We start from the raw sequence: 26,181 nt of genomic DNA, 5'->3' as shown, positions 1-26,181 counted from the left end.
CGTCACTTGTGCCCATATGGCCACTCCGAAAATTTTGAAATTACTTATAAACTGTTCTAATCGAAGGTGCAGAGTCACCATAATGTTTATCAAGCTTCTCTTTAGTCTCCTGAGGCGTTTTACCTTTCATAAAGTAGTGTTTAATCAACACACGAAATTCTTTTTCGTCCATTTTTTGAAAATCACTCGACTTCCTCGATTCAAACGAATGCCAAACACAAAAAAATAGACCGATCTGGCTGAAACTTGGTGTGTGTTCTTCCAAGAGATGCTACTAACTAAACATAACCTCGATACGCGCCAGTAGTGCTATCTCTCTGACTTTGCACGGACTTTTCAAACGACCCTCGTAACTAAAGAATTTTTACTTAATATTTTACCATCTTTATTTACGTGGGTTTTTAGATCTGTATCTTTAAAAAAAAAAAAGTTTGTTTAGAGGTAAGCCTTTCCTAGAAGCTTTCTAAGAGCTCTAAAAATGCTTCATTGAAGGTGACAGGTTCGTGGTTTTGTATCGAAATCTTCCTGTCAGAACCTCTTGTGATGCATTAACGGAATAATAAAGTTTGATTTTAATGGGATGAAAAAGAAATATCCTCTTTTTTCTTTCTAACTCACTTTATCTCTCTTTTTATCTCGCATAGAATAAGATAGTTTACTGTTAAAGTATTCTACCTGATACCGTTAAGAAAGATTTTACATTTATTACAAAAAAGATTTATTAATATTTTAAATATCAGGCCATTATTAATTCAGTAAATTTTTAATATTTTCTCTGATTGTAGTAAGACCGTTTTTCGATATAAGATCACCGTTCCAATGCCCATGATACAATAAAAGCTTATATTGATATTTCTCTTGCAATATCTGGTATGGAATACTCGATATTTCTTCTGTTACAATTCTTGTATTAAAACTTCTGTCTGACTTCTTCAGTTTTAATTTGTATGTTCTTGTATCTTCAATTTTGTTCTTTTAGTGTTAAAGATTTCTTTTCACTTAGAAGGGAGATTGTTTCTTATTTCTGTCTGAAAAAAAAGATACTTTTATTTCTAATATTTTTTTTTGCTTGGATTAAATAAGTACCCTGCAACCTTTAAGATCTATAATATACTATACAGTGCCAGGAAAATCTTTACAGCACCTTTCCCATACCTAGATGCCACAAAATCTGAGAGGATTCCTGGCACATTCCAAGGAACCCTTGAATAATGACATCGCAATCAGTTAGTGTATTTCAAAGTAATTTAAATATAATATTTAGTCTACTTATAGAAGTTAATTGGATAACGCACATGCGCATATGCCTGATTTTAGAGTATTAACAACTTTATGTGATAACAAAACCTAATCCTTCCTTGACATGTACGGTAATTTAGCCCTAATCCTTAGATACATCTTCTAGCACTACCCACAATTGATATTTTAGAAACTTGTGCAAACGAAACTAATAAGATTAATTTTCACTGGCTTTCCAAATTAAAAAAAAAAAAAAAAAGATGGAAATATTTTCAACAATAATAATTGCAAAAATATGTTTTCAGGTTAATCAATATTTACAAAACTTGTAACTCACCTTAATCTTAATTAATTATAAATTGCTCTGAGATGGTTAATTAGACGAACACTGTTTCCTCTAAGTGAGGAAATTTTTTAAAAAAATAAATGCGGTAAGGCCAAATGAATATGCTATGCTATATCGTTGTAGGCTTTTTATTTTATGAAACCCCAAAAACAAAATGCTAAAGTCAGATTTCTCAAATTCGAAACTTTATTTCGAACATCTTACTTCATCTTAGAGAAAGTAAACAAAAAAATGTAAACAGAGAATATTTTTTTACATAGTAAATATAAAAGTCTTACGAAAAGAGTAAAGACTTCTCTTTGTGGCGAAGAGACTCGATGGGAATTTGACATCGACCACACTCTGGCAGGTTGAATTACTACCTTTCTTCTGATCATCCAAGCGAATGTTTCTTTGTAAATTCTTGATCTCTATGGGCTACGAGTTTCTTTTTTTGTATTTATATTGAATAATTCAAACTTGTACATATAAATAAAATTGAAATACTATATATTTAAATATCTGTGTTGGAAGCAAATATTTCAAATTTTTGTCTCATCCTTTGGGCATCCTTTCACATATTTCTAAGTTAGTTGTGGGGTTAAGGTGAGTGTCTTGGGTTTCAGATTTTGGCAAAAGGTGTTTATTTTGAACAATTTTATTCCCTGTGTCCGTTCTCTTTAGCTGAAAATAATAATTAATTCAGGTCGTTAACTTGTTGTGGTTAGTACTAATATTTTTATGCACATAAAATATATTTATATTAGATTAGCACCAATGTAAAGCGCACAGAACTTCAAAAAACACTAAACCTATACCGGGCCACAAGAATCTGAAATAAATGCGCCAGGATGAAATGATTCTGAAGAATGTTATCGACAGTAGGGTTTGATTGGAAATTAAGTCAAACCTCAAAGAAGCGGACGCTCCAAAAATGTATTTGAAAGGAGAGCTACAAACCTATAAGATTTTGCATATTTAAAGATTCTTAGAATGAGCTAAGAACTGCTAGAAAATAAATATGAAAAGAATAAATGATTTACAAATTAATAGCGTTTAATTTTTTTTTTTTTTTGGCGCATCAACAGCTGAGGTTATTAGCGCCCGGAGCTTTTTCCGGTGCACTGCCGGCCTCCGGACAGTGTTCTCTCGTTACAGACAACACTGTCCATCACCGGACAGTGAGCTGTAAGAAGCTCCTAGGAAGAGAAAATCTAAGGGTCAGCTGCTGGATTCGAACCCGGGACCTCCGCGTGGGAGTCCAGTATGCTAACCTCATAGCTAATCCCTTCCCTCTATTATTATTATTATTTTTAAATTAATGTTGTGCTTACAGAACTTGCTTGATGGTATATTTCTTGCCTTTCTAAATGATAAATAAAAGTCATCTAATATTTAAGATCTCCTACAACTGGATATGAGCATATTAAATGACTAAAAAATCGAAGCCATATATCAAGCAGCCAGTGCTCCAATTAAATTGGAATGCTCTAAGTGGAGAACTACATTTCTTATTGATTCCCCAATCGCAATAGAAGCTTTACATCCACAGTTCCCTACTCACGTCAGAGAGTTGGAAAACATCAAGGTGGCCGTTAGCAGCATAATAGAGCCTGCTGGTCGCTGGCATACTAATGGATATCGGAGCCATTGAGGCAATAAGAACGCTAAAAGAAAGTAGTATGCTACCACAATCCTTTTCACCCATGACCTTGCTGGAAGTTAAAAGAGAAACTAAAATACTTTTTTTTTTTTTGGATTGGAGGGTGTAGGTAATGCAAGTAGAGCAGATGGTAGGTGATGGGAAAGCTTACTAGAAGAGCCAGTATCCAGCAATCTTTCCACTGCGAATTTCAGACCATCCTTCAGGATGGATAAGACTTTCTCTGCGAGCACCTGCATTGGATAGCGGATTCTCCTCTATGATTCTGTATAGCTACAAGAAGAAATTACAAGGAGCACATTTAAAAGGTCCTGCTTTAGTGAATGGTACACACGAAATCCCAAATATGTCAGATTTGCTCATTTTAAATATTAAATACTGGCAACGAGAATGAAAAAGATCCTTGACAGTTAGTGGAGTAGAAAAAAATACAAAAAATACTGCGTCTGACAGAAAGTTAAATATTAAATTATTATATGAAAATATATCACATCACAACCAAAAATTAATCCATTGGTTAAACAAAATACATGAAAAAAGTAGAAAATACAGAACAAAAACTGTCTGGTGCAACAGTTGTATAAGGGTTGATATTTATTGAAATTGCTTCCATAAATCAAAATACCAGAACTGCTAGGTTATTTCGGTGACTGCAACATTGGAGATTACAACAAGTTGCTTTACATTTACTTAACTAATTCTTATACATAAATCTGAAGTTTTGAAACAAGTCAACCTTCGAAGTTATATTTTCTAGTTAAAATGTTTCCATTTTTATACCTACAATCACCCAGTGGGAGAATACTAGTTCTCCCCGATGATTATCCCAAGATTTCTTGCAACAATTACTGAAAGATAGCTTTAGAAATGAAGAAGATATCGCTGCTTCAGAAAATTTGTGCCGCCATGATGTGGGTAGAGGTAGATTTTGCTGGGAGGCATATTAAAGACTATAGCCTTTAATTTTTATGAACTATGCAACTTGCACCTCTTGAGAAGTTAGAGGAAGGGTTAGAAGGAAAAATTATTTAACAATTTTATCAATTAAGCATAATTGATAATTGCGTCCATTATCAGGTAAGGATAGCCTAATAAACGTGCTGTTTTATAAGTTAGTAAGTAAGAATAGGTGGTTATTTTTGGGGAATTAATGAAGTTTATTAACCTTTCCTAATTGCAGGAAAAATCAATAAATGTTGTGTAATAAATGTAATAAATAATTAAAAAAATGGATTAACAGAAGTTTTTGTTCAAATTAAACTTTAGTAGACATCGTTACGAGTAAATGTCACTGTTTGAATGACAAGTCAATCATACTTCTGAGCAAACACAGAGTGAGTAGCATTTGAAAAAAATGCCGAAGGTTGTTATGATCGAATAAAGAGTCTGTCAGTTTCCTTTGAATAGCAGAGCGCTTAATAAATATGGAAATAACACTCAGCTCTTTCACTTGGTCAGCGAACTGGATGGTAGACTAGAGGCGGAAATTAAAAGGGGGTTAGTTTTATTTTATTAATTAAAACTGTTTCCACCAAAAACTCACAGACAATTCTTTAGAAATAGTTGTTTGAGAAATAACTGAGTGAGCTGGCAAAACGTCTATTAAATGCAGAGACTTTTCTGTACGGTGCAATATTAAATCAAGAACTTCTTTTTTAATTTTTGTCGAAATCTAAATATATAAAAAAGGATTGTCTTTATTTTCCGTACATTACAAACAATTAAGGCCGAGGTTAGATGGTACAACTAAGGTTACCTTTAATTTTCATTCTTTACAAACAAATAAAGGAAAAATTGGTAACTTTTAACCTGTTTGGGCAGAATAAAGTGTTTTGGAGAGATGACAATTACAAATAAGGCCGAGGTTAGATGATACAACTAAGGTTACCTTTACTTTTCATTCTTTACAAACAAATGAAGGAAAAATTGGTAACTTTTAACCCGTTTGGGCAGAATAAGGGTTTTGATAATAAGTGAACGGAAGCAAGACAAGAAAACAAAGTTTAATCAATTTATAAAGTAATTTCATTAGAATTAATTTAAAATAATTATACTATAACTAATTAAACCATTATGGTTTAATTTAATCCCCTCAGTTTATGTTAAAAGATTACATTATCACAACGGCCTGCTAAATCCTCTAGTTTTAAGGAACTCATTTAACGCTAAACGTTATTTTTTAGTTATATTCAAACTTTTAATTTTCTCCACCCTGTTGTTAGAGAATTTTAAATGAACTTAAGTAATTCGTTGTTAATGGTAACTAATTGCCATTCATTAAAGGAGTTTAGTAGTTGGGCATCAATACTTTTATCCTGCTTCGCTACACTGGGTAAATTCCGGTATATTGATGGCCAGTAATGCTATCTCGCTGCACTTCACTGAGTTATAAATCCGAGAGGAGTAAATAAGATTGTATAGTGCTAGTCGGTAAAGTGATCCAGAGCTCAAACTCCAGCTATGGAATAATTTTTGTAAGGGAAATAAGTCCACCTGTATTAATGTAATTGAATTGCATGTTTATTTGTTCTTTCTCTTATAAAGTGAAACTCCATACTTTTGGACTTTTAAGCCAGATCGGAATAGATGATTTGATTACATAGGTTTCTAAGGTGACTGTTAGCAGATTTAGCAGAGCAGTAAAAGCAGTCAAGATAAATTAAGAAGTTTGATTTAGAGAACAGAATAATAATTCTTTTCTCAATTTTTCCGAATAATTGCAGTTTTTGAGCATTCTGTTAATTTGATTTACGCCAAGAGATGTGAATAAGAATAAAATCTTTTTAAGGCTAACGACTAACTTTACTGGTATTCAAGAAAATGTAAGACCACAATTATGATGTCTGTAACAACTAGGAGGATTTCAGTGAGGGATGGAGCAAAAGGAGAGAAAGAAGTTAATTAACCATCAGGGAGGTTTTTGGAAAGATGTAGCCCCCTCCAAGCGCTCTAATACAGCTCAATTTAATTCTACAGTTCAAACTTTATTGCTAACTTTTTAATTTCCTCCAATTACAGAGTAAGGTTTTATAAATGCAGAAATAGAATGGAGAAAAGAATAAATTATCATGAAAATAGTAACGCCTGCTCTGGTTGACGAGAAACAGAAATCTAACATATTAGAACTCAATCTTTACACAATTAAATACAAGGGAGGAATTTGTGCGAATTACTTAATTAATATTCTTGTAAAAATGAAACGTTCTAAGAAGAATATTTGACCTTAAAATAGAAAATAGACATTGTATTCTCGATAGAACAGAGAACTAATTGCATGAATTAATAGTACTACCCATATCAAAATTCTTTTATTATGAAAAACACAACAAAAAAGTGTGATAACCCAAGAAACATTAACTGTTTAATGGAAAAATACAGAATAATTATATTCAAAGCAGTGCACTCTAACGCTAAACGCCTTAAACACATAATATTTACATACTCTTTAGTAATTAACATACATTTACAATCTTATGTAAATAAACAGTAATTTAGTTGATTCTATCACACATTTTACATAAATAAACATCACTTTATTTACTTAAATTTTTGTTTTAATAATTCATATTTCTAAAATTTGTTTAGAAGTTTTCTAATGGTGCCAAATATTTGGATTTAGAATGTTTTGAGAATGATATGACCTTTTAGGGAATTGCCTGCAGAAGCGAGGACTACGAGGGTCGTTTGAAAAGTCCGTGCAAAGTCAGAGAGATAGCACTACTGGCGCGTATCGAGGTTATGTTTAGTTAGTAGCATCTCTTGGAAGAACACACACCAAGTTTCAGCCAGATCGGTCTATTTCTTTGTGTTTGGCATTCGTTTGAATCGAGGAAGTCGAGTGATTTTCAAAAAATGGACGAAAAAGAATTTCGTGTGTTTATTAAACACTACTTTATGAAAGGCAAAACGCCTCAGGAGACTAAAGAGAAGCTTGATAAACATTATGGTGACTCTGCACCTTCGATTAGAACAGTTTATAAATGGTTTCAAAATTTTCGGAGTGGCTATATGGGCACAAGTGACGCTGAACGTTCTGGACGCCCTGTTGAGGTTACTACTCCAGAATTCATTGATAAAATCCATGATATGGTGATGGATGACAGAAGAGTGAAGGTGCGTGAGATTGCTAGTGCTGTGGGCATCTCGAATAAACGGGTACATAATATTTTGCATCAACATTTGGACATGACAAAGTTATCCGCAAGATGGGTGCCGCGATTGCTCACGCTTGACCAAAAACGAAATCGTGTGAAGTGTTGCAAGGACGGTTTGCAGCTGTTCCAGAAGAATCCGCAGGACTTTAAGCGTCGTTTCGTCACTGTGGATGAAACATGGATACATCACTATACTCCTGAGACCAAAGAACAATCTAAACAATGGGTTACCAAGGGGGAATCTGCGCCAAAAAAGGCGAAGACCGTTCCTTCGGCCGGAAAGATTATGGCGACTGTCTTTTGGGATTCGCAAGGAATAATCCTCATCGACTATCTGGAAAAGGGTAAAACTATTACAGGTGCATATTATTCATCGTTATTGGACCGTTTGAAAACCGAGCTGCAAAAAAACGCTCACGATTGGCCCACAAAAAAGTCCTTTTCCATCACGACAACGCACCAGCTCACACCTCAGCAGTTGTGGTCGCAAAATTAATGGAAATAGGGTTCCAACTCGTTTCACATCCCCCCTATTCTCCGGACTACTATTTGTTGCCCAATATGAAGAAATGGCTGGCGGAAAAAGATTTTATTCAAACGAGGAGGTGATTGCAGAAACGAATGGCTATTTTTCAGACTTGGACAAATCCTATTATTTGGAAGGGATCAACAAACTAGAGCAGCGTTGGACGAAGTGTATAAGCCTAAAAGGAGACTATGTTGAAAAATAAAAAAGGTTTACCCCCAAAAATTAAGTAGTTTTTATTTTTGCACGGACTTTTCAAACGACCCTCGTAAGTTCTGTGATGGAGTGACACTGAGCGGGCTTTGGTTTATTTCATTAAATTTTATTTTATTTTTAATCCCTAAAAAAGGAAGGTCAACTTCTAATCAAAGAGTCTAGGTACTGAGTTGTCTAAATCGAAAAACTTAGTATTTACGATGGACTTTAAATTCTCTTGCCTTCTAGTGAGCCAAAGTGGAGAATCTTTATTGCCTATCTTATTTTCTGTACAATTTACTGTCAGTGATTCGAAATTTTTTTTATTGTGAATTCATTCATAATCTACACAAAATATGTGTAATCTTTGAATCTGATGTAAAATCGTCTTCTGGAAGAGAAAAGTTAACCACTGGCTACACTTTCGGTGGAGTGTGTCTGATTATTGTCAAAGAACGTCAACACCGGTTTCAATTGAAGTGGAGGACATCTTGATTATATGATTATACCAGGGGTCAAACTTCATAAAATGGCCCTGTCAACACCGCAATCTTTATCTTTTATCTTTCTTATTACTCTAAACCCACTATAACTATGAATTTGGTTCAATGTTCTTGGTAATGTCTAGCACACCATTAATCTCTGTTTTATTTTCTGTCCTTTACAATGCTCAGTTGATTGTAAGATGAGACATGGGCTGCAAAATAAATACAGTCATTTAAGTAACAAAGATACCAACCAGTGAATCTAAATTCTCTATTTTATTAACTGATAAAAAAAACAAAGCCAGAATTAAACATGTACATTTTCCATTACAATGTAAAAATTAATAACGCATGTCTAATTGTATCATGCACAGCCGTCTTTATTAAATGTTGCAGAAAATTATCTTTTTGTTTATATTTAACTTGTTGTTTTATTCTGCCATTACTTTTTCTTTTTATTGCCTTCATGTTAACAATGAAAGTCATTCTGTTGTTCTATAAATAAAAAGTTGAATCCATTGTAGAAACGAAAACGAATCACATTAACTCAACAATTTCATTGCCCATAGATACAATTACAGTGGATTGAATTTTAGTACATATTTCTATTAGTAATGATCTTTACTAGTAAAGAATTCCACTTTGGCGCCTACGAGTAGAATGGTCCATGGATTTTATTGCATGTTGTAACGGAGACAATTCTCCATTGAGTTTATCAATTATTTTTTATGACACTCTGTGCCGCTACCTATCCTATTTATCTTGCTTTAGGTACATCTTCTCTGGAACTCCGTAAGGAATGTGTGGAAGCTTTAACTTAGAGGAACAGTCCCTACAGCACTAATGTACTTGCTTATCTCTCATGCCCACTGATTAAATGTTAAAACGAATAAGAAATAAATTATCCTTGTGGCAAAGTAAGGAAAACAGATTCTGCGATTGAAATCATAGTATGTAGAAGGAGTGTTTCGATCAAGGAGTTTAAATTAATGAAAGAGGAAGTGAACTCTAGTGTACTTATTGAGAGTTAAAATCCTGTTATTCTTTTAAATAATTCTTTTAAATTAAATTCCATGTGAAATTACAAAATGAAATCGCTCATAGATATTTTTCAGTTAATAAAATAGTCATATATTAAGTCGGATGTCTAATTCAGCTGCGCTTTCAAGAACTCCAGTCACTAATTTTGAAACTCTGGTGTAAACCACCCCCATTACCGTCTAATTCCCCGGGGAATGCGGGCAGAAAGAGAGGGTTAGAGGAAGATATAAGAGTTCATTTATAACGGTGGTCTCTTGCTAGACTGAACTATTCCCAACTGGAATCCCAGGGCCGCCGCGTCATATTGTGCAATTTGTGCAGAGCTCGTAGACGGCTGAATCAAAGAGGCGGCTAAATCTTTATAAATTAAGTACTAGATATTAATTAAACTTTTTTTTTTTAATTTATTTGTTAAGTTACACAGCGCTAGATGCACCATTAGTAACAATGTCAATAACTGGCACCACTACAAACTCACTAATTGAGGGGAGAAGTTACCTAATGATAACACTCCCTAAGTCGTCTCCCAGGATTAGCTACTCTCCTCAGAAGAGAGAAAATCGCGAGGCCACTGACGTTTTAATCGTCTGGGAGGATGATCTGGATGGTGATGAGATGATTAATGGCGCGGACAAGAGAATTGGAATGAGCATGCAAGTTCTGATGGAAACTTTTATAGCGAGTTCGTGCAACCTAGACCTACAAACGGAATTTCCAAGTCTGTATGTATAGTTTGATTTGAAACGTAAAATGGAGCGTTAACGATATTGCGAAGAATTTTAGACTGAATTCTGTGAAGATTGGAGCGTTTCGTTGAATCCCACAGTTCAATACCAGTACGTCCAGGCGGGTTTTAGTATAGAATCAGTCGTTTGTTATTAAGTGAAAGATTTGATCGTTGGTCTAGCAGTCTTTTAAGTAGTCGATAACGCCTGTTAACTTCAGTTCGTTTAAGTCGTGTGTGCGGGTTCCAAGTCAGTCTTTTGTCTCAATAAAGCCCAAGGTAACGGCCAACATTGGCAGAAGGAATTGGAATTGAGTCATAGAAGATCGTGATTAAACATGAAATATTTATTTAAACTGTACAATGAATTCAGAAATTTTGTTTTAATTAAATAAACTTTAATTTTATTTATGGCTTTTTCCTACTTAGTATTTGCCCAATTTCGTTAACCCATTCAATGTCACTAGATGAATTGTCAACTTCAGGGATCATTACAATTTAGCAACTAAATTTATCTTCTAAATTTTAAAATTGAACTTTTACTTAAATTAACTTTAAAACCATATTTGTTCATTTGTAATAAATATCTGTTAAAAATTTTATACCTGAGTTCGTTTCTTTTTTACTGAAAGCAATAGGTATTTCGATCTGTGTACAGAACAAAGTGCAAATTCACCAGCCAATAGTCGGAATAGTGGAAAATTTTGTTTACACACCGTAGATATTGGTTATCTCGTAATAGAATTGTTGCTTTTTTTTTTGTTTCACAGGTGTTGTCAAAAGTAAATTTACAGAAACCTGATTGTTTGTTAATAATATTCTTTTCAAGCGAAATTTTATCAACTGTGAACATGTCGACCGTGAGAAATAACAAAACAAAAAGCAATACTTCAATTAAAATGTTTAATCTAGGTTGATCAATTTTTGTTCAACAGTCATATGTCTAAAAATGACCTGCTAGAATTCAGAATATGAATTTTTTTAATGCTTTGAACAACTCGTTTATCTGGAAGGCTCGCGATATCAGACTGGCACCTCTGAGATTTCATCAATCTTTTTTCTTCTTTTCCTTTCTTTATTTGTTTTTCCCTCATCGACAAATGCCTCTGACTAGATTTTAAATAAAATCTTGATGGAATTCTACCATTCTTCCAGAGACAGTCATTTCAAGTTTGATTGATTGTAACATAGGGCGGTACCCCTAAGAGGGAGAAGGAACGCTGGCAATCTAAAATGCCCATTGTTCTACGCCCACCCTTCACCTCATAAGAAACACCGTGGCTTCAAGACCAATAAATCTGGCTAAAAATTGCCGGATAAACAGCAGGTACAATAAACTAATAAAGTAGTGACAGGACACTTAGGGAGCATGGTGACTCAATCGCCTAGTGAACTGAATAAACTTAGAGAGTTCTGGTGAAGATTACCGGATGCCACAATCTCCGGTATGGAAGCATTTAACTTCCCGAAGACGTGTAATCTAGTTCCTACACAAAGGTGCCGCACAGTCTCAACGGACTCCACCACAGCCAGCGCAATTTGGCGACTGGGTAAGGCCACATTTGAAAAGATGATACGCTAAATTCACATGCCAACTCAACACCTAAACCAACTGGCGGATCCAGGACCTGCTGAAGCCAACCACAGCCGTTTTAGATGGGCCAAAAATTTTCATTGGCTGACGGCAATCAGTTCAGGGTCTCCAACGTTTCCGGATTTCAAGTTTCCAAAGTTTTCAAATTAATGAAAAAAAACTCTTTCAAAATTACTGTTTCAATATTCAAAAGTTAAAAAAACAGATCATTACGAAATATTCATGAATATTGAAAAAATTGTATTTATTTATTATTTTTAGATAACTTATTTCGTTATTTGCTATCTGTATAATATAATGTAAAATAAGTAAATAGGGAGATTGAAGGATAAATAGATGCGTGAAAGGCAGGAGGAAAGAAACTGCCCAGCGGTAGCACTCTCTACAGGATATGATTTTTAGGGCTTCAGACTGCGAGGAAGTCGCGGGGCCACTGGCGATTCAGTCGGCGAGGAGGATTGTTAGGGATGTTAGAGGAGGCGAGAGACTGCACAAGAGGATTTGAACAAGTAGAGAGAGCAGTATGGAATTTCTGATATTTAGTCTTGGCGAGTTGGTCTATGAATGGGATGTTGAGGTCGTTGTGAAGAGTGAGATTAGTCACCGTAGAAAGGAGCGTCAGCTCTCTGTCGACAGAAGTTTTGACTGAAATGTCCTGTACTGTCCGTATGTTTGTAGGTTTGGCTGAACCCCACAGCTCTAGTCCGTAATTCCACATAGGATAGTGTAGTATATTAAGCGTTTGAGTTCAATGGGTAATTTGGAGCGTCGTCCAAGTAGTCTGTAAAGCAGTTTCGCACGTTTTGTCATTGCTTGTCTTTTAAGTCTACTGTGTGGGTTCCACGTGAGTCTTTTGTCTACATAGAGTCCAAGGTAGCGCATCAGATCTGTACAAGGAAGAGGATTGCTCCTGGTGGACAGGAGAGTAAACGTGGACTGCTGGCTCTTTTATGGGTTCATTAACATTGAAAAATAAAATTTTAAAAAAAAATCTTTCCTCTAAGTTTGAAGAATTTTTTCAACACAAGAATATATGTAATGGGGGTTTGGGTTGGAACTTAAGCTGAAGTCTTATCATCCTGGTTTTTCTCACTTCAAATGGGAAAATTGGACGTGACCGCACTTTGCAGGAAGCGAAACATTTTCTAATGAACAAACCTTTTAAATAATCCGAAAAAGGAGTTTATATAGAAAAAACGAGAGAAGGTATAGAAGTCCAATGAGAAGTGTTCGAAGAAGTACATCCCAGATCAAAAGCTTTTCCATTTTTTATTTTGGTTCAAACACCTTTCTTTGTAAGGCGAGCCCACTCTTTACTTTGTATCTAAGTGCTAAGAAAAAGACAAAAAAACTAACTTTTATAAAAGCAAAACGCTTCTTTATTTTCCTTTGTGGTATTCTCCCTTCTGCAAGGCGGAGGAGAAAATATTTCTGGCCTTATATATATGTTATATACATTTAACTGTGTAAGTAAGTTGTTTGTGTATATTTCTGTCGGTACCAACAATGTTGAGAAATACCAGGCCCTCCATGTGCTCAAAGATATTTCTCTACAGCTAGGTATCCATCTTCAGGTATCCCTGTGTTTATATGAAAGTGTGTGTACGTATATTCCTTATTTCTGCACAAGAAAGGCAGTATATTACCAAAGACTGTAACACATACCATCCATTATATACACAAACTATAATATTAGATCCAGGACCACGTCTTTTCCTGCTTCTTATGCCACATCTTGTGTGACTGGGATCTCTAAAACCGGCCGGAACATTAATGCATGCTTGCTTGGGTTATTGTTTAAACTTAACCGCTACTATTTTCGCCCATATTAGACATACTTAAGTATTATAGTTAATAAATTTCTTAAAAAGTTAATTTTGTATAACATAATTTGTTTAGTAATTTGTCGTTTTTGTCACTTTTTCTTCCACTAGTAAGGGAACTTATTGCAATCGTGCAGAGATCTCAATAGAACCAATCTGATTACGAAAAAGGGCTTTCTACAAGGTTTTTATCCGTGTTTGTACTTTTCCCCTGCTTTATTATAATTAAAGAAGAATTTGATTTGAATTCCGAAATAAATAGACTGATAAACTACACAATGTATACAAAATAAATTTAAAGCAAACGAAAATACTTAAAATGGACAAAAAAATGATGTATACTGAAGGAATTACTTAGGTATGAATATAAAGGACATCTTAACTTAATTAACTTTTTTAATTAATAATTTTTTTTTTATTTTTTATTTATTTATTTATTTACAACCTGTACATATACATATACATCAAGTAAATGTGTGCTTAATTGAGTTATGCACAGATTGTAGGCTGAATCCTGGAGGATCCAGCGCCACAATCGGGAAGGCATGCTGAGAGGGGCCAGCCAATGCTGGAACTCTCTAGAGGTGGGAAGGAAGTTTAGGAAATTGGTAAAAGGTCGCGGGGCCAAAGTCGTTTCAGGCATGGTGGAGGACTGTCGGGATGGTTGTTATCTATAACGCTTGTGCTGTGGGTGTTATTATGGAACTCAAGGAAGCCGAGAATGGATTAGGTCATTGACAAAAGGGATATTGAGGTCTTGTATGGAGGGTTAAATTGGATACGTAATAAGAAGCGTTGACGATATGCCGAAGGGACTTTAGATTGAAAGGATTGGATTCTTTTGGATGTTGAAAGGTTTCGCAGAGCCCCACATTGCAGCTCCGTAGGTTCCACATGGGTCTTAGTAGTGTCTTGTATAAAGTCAGTTTGTTCTGTACATTCATGGCTGATCTCTTCCCTAGCAGTCTTCGTAGTTGTCCGTATCGTCTTTTCAGTCTAATGTGCGGGATCCATGTAAGTCGTCTGTCTAAATACAGTCCTAGGTAGCGTACTTGTGTGGAGGTTTTAATTGATAATAAATGTTATTTACATGTTCGGATGTTACGGAATTTAAGAAATTGGAAATTTCTAGATTGAAATCATTTAAAAAAAACCTTTATTTGTATAATTTGTGTAAAATGGGCATTTTAAAAAGCAATATGTATTAATATTTTTCTAAAGTACTAGAATTACAAAACGGACATAGTTTATTCGAACGTGTATTTTGGCACTTCCAGCTTGTTTTTGCGTTTTTGATTTACGGTGGTTTCAAACATTACATAAACAACTTACCATTTTGTAAAAATCACTTTTTAGAGTGGAGGCCTAATTAAAAACCATTTCCTTGATGAAAAGTCAAAATTGATAATGTGAATGATTACAGCTGTTGAGCAAGCAGTAAGTAATAAAGATAAAAAAAAAGTTTGAGGATGATATAGTAGTTTTCAAAGTACCAGGAATTCCAAAGGGAGAAATAGAGTCTTTTAGTTAAGTTAGGATCAGTAGGGATTTCCTTACTGTGTTAACAACTGCCACAGGCCATTCCTTTGTCTTTAATGTAGAACTTTCAGAGTTTGATTCACTTCCGTTATTACTTTCTCTGGTTGGTAAATAAAATTTAAAACCATATTCTGATTGACGTATTGGCCCAGATTTAGGCCATAAATAATTCAAAATCTAATTTAATCTACGCCAACAGATTCCATTACAATAACCACTTACATCTCCTTTCTTCCCTTAAAATTTCTTACTCAAATTTACTCTGATTAAATTTTTCTCAAGTTTTGATTGTTTTACTTTGCATACTTACAGTTTGTTCGTCCATTTTAGATATTTCCTTTCCAATCGCAGCTCAAAAACCGGACTACACTAAATAGACGATTAACAAGAAATCGTTATAGTTAAACCAACTGAACTACGAGTATTATACATCACAATATTCCAGAAAATATTGGGTAAACAGTAAAAAGTATATTTAAAAAAACGCACGTTCAATTCTTACAATATACATATATTTCTTTGCACCAATATTAACTTTTCTAACCTTTTACATCTCCAACCACCACAGACCACTTAATCCTCAAAATATATTCCATCTCGGCATACAACAAATTAATATCATTTCCTGAACTTTCATTCTAAACTATCCTCTCATTAAAATCCACTAATTCCAGCCTTTACAACTCCATTCTCGCTACAACAACACTTAAGGCGTCGGAGGATTAAATTTGGCTTTCTAACACCATAATGGCCTTTTATAACTGCTAACGCTGCACGGGTGCGGTTCAGGAATTATTAATAATATAAAATTGAGGGCTTTATTATAGTATTAATTATAAATGATAATCTTTTATAATTGAAACATAAAAATAGTAAATTGTCAATGCCACTTCTGAGCGATATGCCTCGCATTACAAATACATTTACACATAAACTAACACATAATTAGATAAACTAAAAGTAATGACCTGTGTTTTAAAATTTTATGGTGTCTAAATTGATTAAATTTGACTAGCATTTTTCTATTATTTTCCAAGTTGACAAAATATTTGTACAGTCAGTCAGTTTTTCCCATTCAATTATTCTAAGCACTCATCGTATTTATATAATTAACATAAAATTTAAAAAAAAAATAAACAACCTTAATTTGGATAATTTGGAACCTACATTAAGGTAATGAAATGTGTTTTTCAATTTCGCAGCGATTACACAAAGCTAGTAAAGTTCGTTACTGCTTATTTTATAATTTAAGTTCAGCATACCCACTCGTGCTTTTATAATTACCCGCATTAGGATAAGTAGTATACTGTCTTTGAAATAAGCTCGCTCTACAATTATACGTACAATACATCTCTAATACTTTAAATGGACTTTAGCTTAAATTAAAAAGTTTCTCCTTATATTTTACCCTAATAAATAAGTATTAAATTTTGGTAAGTTACCTTTTTAGACTATCAGAGTTGGTAAAATTTTGTTTCGTACTTGTAGCAGCATTAGCCAGTAAAACAAAGCAGCAGCTGATCGACGCTACCACATGAAAAAGCAGCGTTATTATTACCAGTCACTTAATATCGTTTTGCCTAGACTTATACCAGGTGGTGAACATTAAAATTTACCTAGGTTGATATGTTTACCTCGGCTGGAAACACAATAATTGTTCAGTTTTCCCAATTTTATGTTAGAATACTATATTTTTCTTAATGTATTTTGATGTTCGTTTGTGTAGGGTAAATAATAATACAAAAATAAGGTTTTTTTTAAAGTGCAGAAACATGTAGAACAGTTATTAAGTAAAGTTCTCTTGTTAAAAATATTGTACAAAAATTAGAAGAAACGTAAGCATTAGAATGAATCGCAAAAAGTACCTTACTTAATTAGCTGCAGCAAGGATAAAATTTCGTTGCAACTACATCCGCATTAGACCTGGTTTTAAAGGTCATACAGCACAATATTATTGCAGTATGTATGTCACTCGTTCTAGAGACTAAACTACATTAGGTAATTTAAATGAATTCACGTACAAACAACAACGCTGGGAGATTGTTAGACATCCGACTGAAATGACTCTAATTCCCTTGATTAATCAAGACTACCATAACCATTCACTCTCATGGCTTCCTCTCCAGAGGAATTGTGGTTTGTTTGGTGATCTTTCTAGAGGATGCTTTACTTCAAGTATTATGAACAATCTGTTAAGTAGAATCATCGTGTTCAGAAATTATAGTTAATATTTCGTTCTAAAATCTATTTGTTCTGAAGAATTGTTTCTTCAAAGACGTTATTCTAAATTCATTTTATTCAAACTTTAAATTGAGCTGAGAGAAAAATGAGGCTTGCCAACTCAACCGTAAGCCCAAACATTTTTATTAGGTTTTTTGGCTGTGATTTCACCGTTGTTGTAAGCATCCAACGATAACACGGAGACAATGAATCAGAGAGAGATCCATTTGGAAATTTAGCTTAAGGTGGCACAATAAGGATGATACCACACAATAAGATGTTAGGTCAAAATCGGCTCACCAAAAGAACCTCGTTACTGGAACAAATTTTCAGTTTTTGTGAGGTTTTCTCAATAAGTAGCTGGTGTGGATTGATCTACAACAATTATTTGAGACATATTGCCGAAGAAAATTCGATTAAGAAGGCACTTTTGGTCGATTAGGGTTTTCCTCGGAAGTGCCCTTATTGTTGATTATAGTATCTTGCCACCTGTATAATATTATTAAGAATCAATTGTGAGACTCATATTCTACATTTTATGGAAAACAGTTGACGAAAAGTGCCACTTTACTGAATCGAATTTCCCGTATTTTCAGATTTTTCTTGCTAATGGCACCTATTACTTTATTAATATACACTTCGATCTTAGCCAAAAGCCCGAGAAGCGATTATATTATTTTACCTATTTCTTTTTCTTTCAATGAGTATTAAGAATTGTTTGTAGAGAGACGGTGAACTCAATTCTTACTTTATACTATTATTTAACTTTTTGTCATTATATATTATTTATTATTATTGCAATTTATTTGTGTAACTGCAGGAATAATTTTGTTTTTCTGAAATTAATCATTAAGATTGTTAATGAAATTTAATCTACAAAACAGAACCACCCTGTAATATGTAAGTTTACATAAATTACAGTTATTTATTTTATCTATCTATCTACTTTATTTGATCTTTGTGTAGGGATTAAAAACGCTTTCAATTTTGATTTTACTTAAATAATTTTAATCGAAAATTCATAATTGAAGGTTTTGGGAGAGGAGTAGATTAACCTTTCATCGGACGCAATATGTTCGTAACACCACAGGGCGCAACTTATCTGTGAGATTAATGACCAAATAGCTGTTAATCTCAACAAAAATGTTTTGGAAACGTTTGAAAAATTTCAGCCTAAGTTTTTCTTTAAAAAAAAAAAAAAAAAAAAAAAAAAAAAAAAAAAAAAAAAAAAAAAAAAAAAAAAAAAAAAACTCGTAAAGTGGAACAGAACATTAAAGTGAATAGAAAAATCACATTCATCCCTAATTTTGAGCTGCACATTTATGAATGAATGTGTGAGATGGTTTATTAGCATTATCCAAGAAATTTTTTAAGGCATTGATGCCCGCTATGTTCAGAAGAGCGAAAGAATGACCATGAGCCATCTCCGAACGTTTCTGTCGACGTTGTCACCCAACTATACCAGGCAAACGCCATAAAATATTATGGCTCCCTCGTCCTAACACTAGAAGAAGGTTTTTTTATCCGACAATTTGGTTACTTTATCCCGTACATACGCACTCAAAATCATCCGCATCATGATCTTCTAGAAAAAAAAAATAAAAAAAGCATGTTTAGCGTCCGAATCCCCTTCTTTTTCTTCTATTCAATATTATTCAACAAAAGACACTCGTTGTAAAAATAGTCAATAAGTAGAAGACTATCTTTTAAATGATAATATGTACTTTGTAACAGTTTTTGATAAGAAAACTTGAAAAATTTCATTGCCCAAAGAATAAGACCATCGGGCGCAACTAATCTGACAGATTACGCGGCCGCTAAGTAACACCACATAACTCACGAGTAAAACACTGACAGGCCGTTTGGTTAGAAGAAGGTAAAAGAGGAAGCTACTTAGGGCCATGGCTCATTCTAAGAAATACCTGAGTTGCTATCAATAAGAAAATGCCCTCTTAATCTCACAGATTCAATGCGCCCGATGGAGGGTTTTTAAAATATAACTCAAATGACCAGTATATGAAGAACATTTTTGAGTTAGAAGTTTCAAGAATTTTAGCACAGAAAATGATGGAGTTCAGATAAGATTTTTGAAATTTCATTAAAAGAACGTTAGCATTAAAATAAGGTCAAAGTATATAAAACATTAAATCCAATAAATCTGTATCAGAGCGAAAATCCGGGCAGAAAATATGACGTAAATTATTATATTGATTCCATTGGGCAAAAATTTAGAATATGCCACTGATACATGTTAAACTTGTATACAGCGTTTTTTTCGCTTAAATTTTCCCACAACCCTAGCCTCACGTATGCAGTTAATTAAACGAAAATATGAATGTATAGCAGGGGTAATAATGTGCAGTATTTTTAATTATGACGCATGTAGCGATATTACGAGAGTGAGAAGTAGACAACAGCAGCACAATCTCAATGACTATGTAGATAAATATACATATATAGAGGCTCAAATGTGTTAGTGGGTACATTTCCAAGTTGGAGTAATGCTAGATATTTACTGTTGCAGTAATTACTGCTGCCCGCATGGATTCGCCCGCACATTACCTTGTTTCAGCTCTTTAATCCAAGACTGCCTTTATTATGTATTTATATTTGTTGATGGCTTTCCGCTTATAATTTTCTTTCTCCAAAAAACAAGCTTCATGCTTGGAAATAATACAGCGTAATAAACGTCTGGTCGTTTTTCTATGGTTTCTATATTATATTGTATATTAATATTACTCCTCAAAATGTAGGGCATCATACTCTACTACTTAAACAGTCTTTACATCAATCAAAAGATATCCAACCAAAAGTAGAAGCCATATTATAAAAAAAATCATTTGACGTAATTATTCTTAGTATTGTATGATCGTTTATTTATATTGTAATGTTATGCGAGTACTGTTTAACTTCAACCATTTTGGCAAAATACCGTTGTATACAATGTTGAAATCAATAAGTAAATATTTGAAGGCAAAGACTAGTATTAGTAATTTTTCCCCATTTAAAAAGAAAGCAATGAAATGAAAAAGGGTCATCAGATTTGGGCGTCACCAAGATTAGGGTGAAGCTCAAATTTAAAAACTACTATTTTTGAGAATGCGTGAGTAATGTGTGCAGATCTTGCGTAGTTTTGCTGAAGAAGTTCTCTTATTAAAAGAAAAATTGAGCATTTTTGCGGTAAATCTGAAGAAGAGTAACGCATAATTCGCTCAACAATCGTTCTTCACTGCAAGCAAAGAAATGTGTGGCATTCTCAGCAGCACTTTGTTCTTGGATTTTCTTTTTCTGTGGACGGCCTGGTTGGATGAACTGACCAATTGTTTTTGCTTATTCAAAATGTTAAAATAAATCTATTACAATGAGAATAGGAGTAAGATTATGCCAAACATGTGTAAAGTGTAGAAGAAGATCAGTTGCCAAGGAAAGGGCATCTGACATGTTTTGGAAAAATTCCTAATTTTGAAGTAATTTTATAACGTTAGGAAGTATTATTAAGAAAGTCATGATAATTAGGTTGGCTGCAATGTTCGTGTTCTCCTCCTTTATTTACAGCATCTTAGTATTGACTGACCACCACTAGGTGGCAAATATTAAGCACAACATGTCGTGACGGACGATCAATATTATACAAGAAATATAAAAAAATAATTATTCTAATCCATTCACTAAATAAATGTAAAAAATTAATGAAATATTAGAGCAGTAAAGTTTGACAAAACATTTTTTTATATAAAAATACTTAGTTTATCAACAATGAACTTATGCTTCCTGTTATGTCAAAGATGAATGGGGAAAGATACTGGGAACAGGCCGAAAATACTTTTGCTATCTTAATTCCCATTTGCAAAATCAGAACTACCCATAAAGTGACAAATTAACTTTTTATAAAACTGTTTTTGACCTGTAGATCTGTTTGGATCAGAGATCTCCGTCTTGTCGGCAACATTGTAGCTCCGTTTTTGAGTTTTTCGAAAAAGTTAATGCTAAGTACAATTGAAAATATGATCAGGTCTGCTTTACAATATCAACGACCTTTATTCAACGTAGCACAAATTTGGACGATGCCCCCCCCCCACAATATTTAAAGAAATTCATGAAATTTATCATGTTTATTTTTCAAATTCTGGCGACGGATGAAAATCCAGAACTGGTCAGTAACTCGAAAGACATGTTTCTTGTGACGAAGAAAACCAAATATACCAAGGGCTATCTTTGGTAGATCAAAAGAAATTGGGGTGTAACGTGCGGGCAGGAATTCAGAGCAAAAGAACCATTTTTTTGAAATGTAAGGTCTTGCTGTGAGTTTTCTTGGCTCCTTGTCTTGCCAATTTTACCATTTTAATAAACTTAAACCATATAATTCCGAATCATCAATTCGGATTTCGGAGACATCACTCAACTTCTCACCAGGTGTTTCGCGTTGTAGAAGACACTATTGCTACCTCCCACGAGCGAAAGCAGTATTGCCCGAGTTTTTTCCTTGACGTCACTCAGGCGTTCGACAGGGTGTGGCACGAGGGACTACTGTTTAAGCTGAGGGAGTTTCTTCCTCATACTTACTACCTCATCCTCAAATCTTACCTAAAAGATAGATATTTCAGAGTGAACTGTGGAGCAGCAGACTCTAATATCCATCTAGCCAGAGCTGGTGTTCCTCAGGGCAGTGTCCTAGGTCTTCTTCTTTACTCCTTGAATACAGCAGATATACCTCAATATCCAAATACTATCCTCTCTATCTTTGCTGACGATACTGTAATCTTATCTCCTCATTCCGATCCTCTTATCGCTTCACGAATTCTACAATCACACATCAACCACTTACAGGACTGGCTTTTCAAATAGAGAATCAAAACCAACGTTTCGAAGTCAAAGTTTATAGTATTTACTCTCAGACGGAAAATCCTACCTCCTATCATCTTGAACCAAACTCCTATACCAACTGTGGACAAAGTACGCTACCTTGGACTGTACCTAGACAAACGGTTGACATGGAATCCCCATACTAGACTGAAAAGACAAGAAACTAACCAACGTTACAAACTTCTCGCCAGACTACTTGACAAACGTTCGAAACTTAACCTACATAACAAAAGACTTTTATATCTACTGTTACTGCTACCTATTTGGTCATAAGGCATCGAAGTATGGGGATCGACTAAGCGTTCCAACTCACTACGCCTTCAGGCATTACAATCAATAATACTTCGAAAACTTTTTAACGCTCTGTTCAATGTATCTAACCTAGTGAGTTTAGAATGGATAGTGATCCATAATGACCTCAAAATCTCTTTCATTACAGATCTTGCTAACACTCGTTTCTTCAAATTTCATTCCTCTACAGCAGCTCATCCTAACCCTCTCATAGAACACCTATCTTCCTCCACATTACCAGGTAATCCTCTAAGGAGATTGAAGAGAAGATGGCCTCGTGATCTACTCTTATCGTGAGAGCAAAGCACGTTACTGGAGTGACACCACTGGGTGCCTTCTCCACTCATGATTTTCTTTTATTTCTTTTTTCTTTTACCATATTTGCTTGTTGCAGCTACTGTTGCAGTGGTAAATTACAATAAAAGATTAACAAAAATAAATAAAATAAATCATCCAATAAGCTGCAACACGGCCAAAAATTTTAAATACAAAAGCAGCGCTTACTGACTTATAATCTAATGAAATTTAAGAGTCGTTTAAGTTTAGCACCCGAGTAAACAATTTGGCGTAATAAGCACGCTAATATGAATTCATTTTTTATTCTAATTAGGTGATTCTATTTCAAGCATTTGAAAAGATGAGAATGTAAATCTCGCTTGGGACAAGAAAAGCCCTAACCTAAGCAACTTTGCCGGATCTACGTCCGAAGGATTTATTAACAAAGGCCTTATTTCTCCGGTACTGTATATATCCAGGGTTAAATTCGGATGTAAAAGAATAATACGTGTATATATAATGCTAGAATGTATAATAAAAACTTCAAGTTTAAAAAAAAAATGATTGTATGATGTATTGAGGTGGGTGTAAATGAATAGAATAATGCATTCATTGTGCAGGTTGCAGCTCGTTAGACATCTATTGTTCCGTCTGCTTCCTTTTCTCAACGTATCCCTCAATCCATTTCAGACAATGTGTTGGTGCGTATGCAGCAATACTCTATGTCAGCCAGATTCACCAAGTTCACAAACTATATTTATGTCATCTAGCACAAGATGTATAACATCAGCAATCCATAGACTTTCTAATAATCATTAACTAAGTTCATTTGTAAAGTTTGTAATTGGAATTGGATGTCCTTTCTCTGTCAAACGGACGAGTAAAATCTACTTTAAATCACTTCAAGATTCAGCAAGTACCGCCAGCTGGTTTATCAACATTCGTTATCATACGGCTGTTCTTGTTTGTAGTAATTTAAATACTCTTCACTTGCATTCACTCAAGAAGTAAGAAAGTTTGATTTGATAAGATGGGGATGCAGTTAAGCAAGCTTTTAAAAACACTGCTACTAAATAATAAGTTGGCTGGTAGTGAAAAGTTTTTGTTTTTTTTGGTCCTAACAATATAACTCAGAACTGACAAAAAAATAAAATAATAATTATAATAATCATATCTGGAAGCAATAACACTGCTGATTACAATGGTTACTTGTAATTTCTGCTAGGTGGCAAAAAATGAAATCGTAAATTTCATTTGTTGGCTCTCAGAATAAAGAAAGTGACCAGAGATGTTGATAAACATAACGTTATTTGTTCTTTTGTCTTCATTACTATTCTAGTAATATTTTACTTCCAGAACCTGGTTACATCATTCTTATCTATTAGTGATGCAACAACAATTTGAAAGATGCAGAAAATTTATCATTTAATATTCCAAGTGTTGAAGTAAAAAAAGAATCATTTGTATCTCGAAATTTCAAATTTAACATGTTGGCAATATTTTCTCACCTAATAAGTGAAAGTACAAGTAAAAAAATAAAAGCTTTTTAGTTGTGAACTAAATTGATGTACAGTCTTATTATTAAAAGTTCGTTTGTCGCGGTGATCAAAATAATTATCCCCTCTCAAGTTTTTGTTTTTTTTTCTGGTTTTTCCTAAAGTTTCCTATATAAGCTCATACATCTTGTACCATTTTAATCATTTTTCAATATAACTTTGGACGAACAATATATTTTTTTCCGATATGTCACTCAAACGAAAGTGAATAACTCTAGAAGAGAAAATAAATGTGTTGGAAGATTTTGCAAAAACCAAATCGAGCCATCGTCAACTTGCCGAAAGGTTTGTTCTATTTTTCTAATAATAGATGATAGTTTGATGATAATTTTACCATAAATTATTATTGTTTTGAATAAATGTGATGGTTATTATGAAAATTGTTATAAACATTATTAATTTAGTCAATAATATGTAGTTTTTTGATAAATTTTTTGGATAATTAAGAAAAACTTGATGCATATCATATAGCTAGATAATTATGCAATATGTACGTTTTTAAATCGATTAATAATAAACAATTTTTAAATAGATGTTTGGAAAAAAAACCATATTTTTTCATTATAAAACTTGCCTACCTCCTTCTAACGACCACCTCCAAACAGCGGCCACTTTGCTTTCCCGCGCCAGTGTCCGTTATTGAGAGGTTCGACTGTATTTAAACAGGATCTGAGTTATGTTTCTTTAAATAAAGACCAACTATTTGTATGGTTATGAGCCATTCTTTCAAATATTAAACATACGTGATTAAATAGCAGCAAATTTGTACAATGTACATTCCAAGTAAATTTATTTCTGGCGGTTCTAATCTCCAAGGGAGCGTACATTTCTTTTTTAACTAATTCTTCCTTACTCTATTAGCTTTAAGAAAAAGTACACTCTTTTTCTCTTTTTTGGGGGAAAAGCGATGTTAAAACTGTATCCAACTTGGAAAATAAAATAAAAGGACATTTCTAAATGGATCTCATTAAATGGAACAGAAATAATACAGTTTCTGGACTTTTAAGACAAAGTTCTTGTAATCCTTACTTAGGTTGAAGGGAGGTTTTAACGGAATGGCCAGTTTTATGGTTGAAGGCCAAAACTTCGCGTTTTAAGAGCTGTTTAAGAAAAGCGCTGGATTATTCCAGACAGTATATTTCATCTGCGCTTAAGATTTTTTTTTTCCAAAACTTTTATACTTCCATTTTCTTTTAATTTATGGTTATTTAATGCTCGCAATTAAATTTAACACATTATTTGAAAATAATAATTATTCCGTTTCTTCCTAGAATATAGTTTTGATGCAAAATTTTGGAACGTTGCTTCTCAATGAAGTATTTTGTCTTTACTATTAGAAAATTTTATTTGATTTTCCGAACAAAAAATTCCCTAAAACTTGAAAATAAATGCTTCAGACTTTACAAGTTGATAAAAATTGATCATTTCTTAAATATTAAAAATGAATAAGCTGAAGGTATTCAAGTTTTTGGTGCTCTAGCATTGTCTCAAGTTCAGTGATTTTTTTACTGACACGGCTTTTTCTCACTACTGTATTCAACGTTCCTATTCACATATTACACATACATTATATACTCACGCATATATTACAGCGAATACATAATTTTTGCTAACATTCATGTCGTTTTTTAAAGGTAAAAACCTAAAATTTGACATGTTCGTTATAT

General features: G+C 33.7%; 1 protein-coding gene and 1 long non-coding RNA gene across 5 annotated transcripts in view; one reads left to right on the top strand and one right to left on the bottom strand.

Moving 5' to 3' along the window:
- Positions 1-26,181, top strand: part of Dh44 (corticotropin-releasing diuretic hormone 44) — a 222,266-nt gene that overhangs the window by 166,704 nt on the left and 29,381 nt on the right. The window lies entirely within an intron of this gene.
- On the bottom strand, positions 741-11,104 carry LOC141454392 (uncharacterized). Its single transcript, XR_012458693.1, has 3 exons — positions 10,958-11,104; positions 1,864-2,248; positions 741-1,028 (listed from the first exon to the last, which is right to left on the bottom strand). It is a non-coding gene; the product is annotated as an uncharacterized lncRNA (long non-coding RNA).

This window comes from Rhodnius prolixus, unplaced genomic scaffold, assembly GCF_049639745.1.
Source record: "Rhodnius prolixus isolate KJV_2025 unplaced genomic scaffold, Rpr scaffold_9, whole genome shotgun sequence".
NCBI lineage: Eukaryota > Metazoa > Arthropoda > Insecta > Hemiptera > Reduviidae > Rhodnius > Rhodnius prolixus.
The sequence above is the reverse complement of the archived record's forward strand: the minus strand, read 5'-3'. Positions and strand labels throughout refer to the sequence as shown.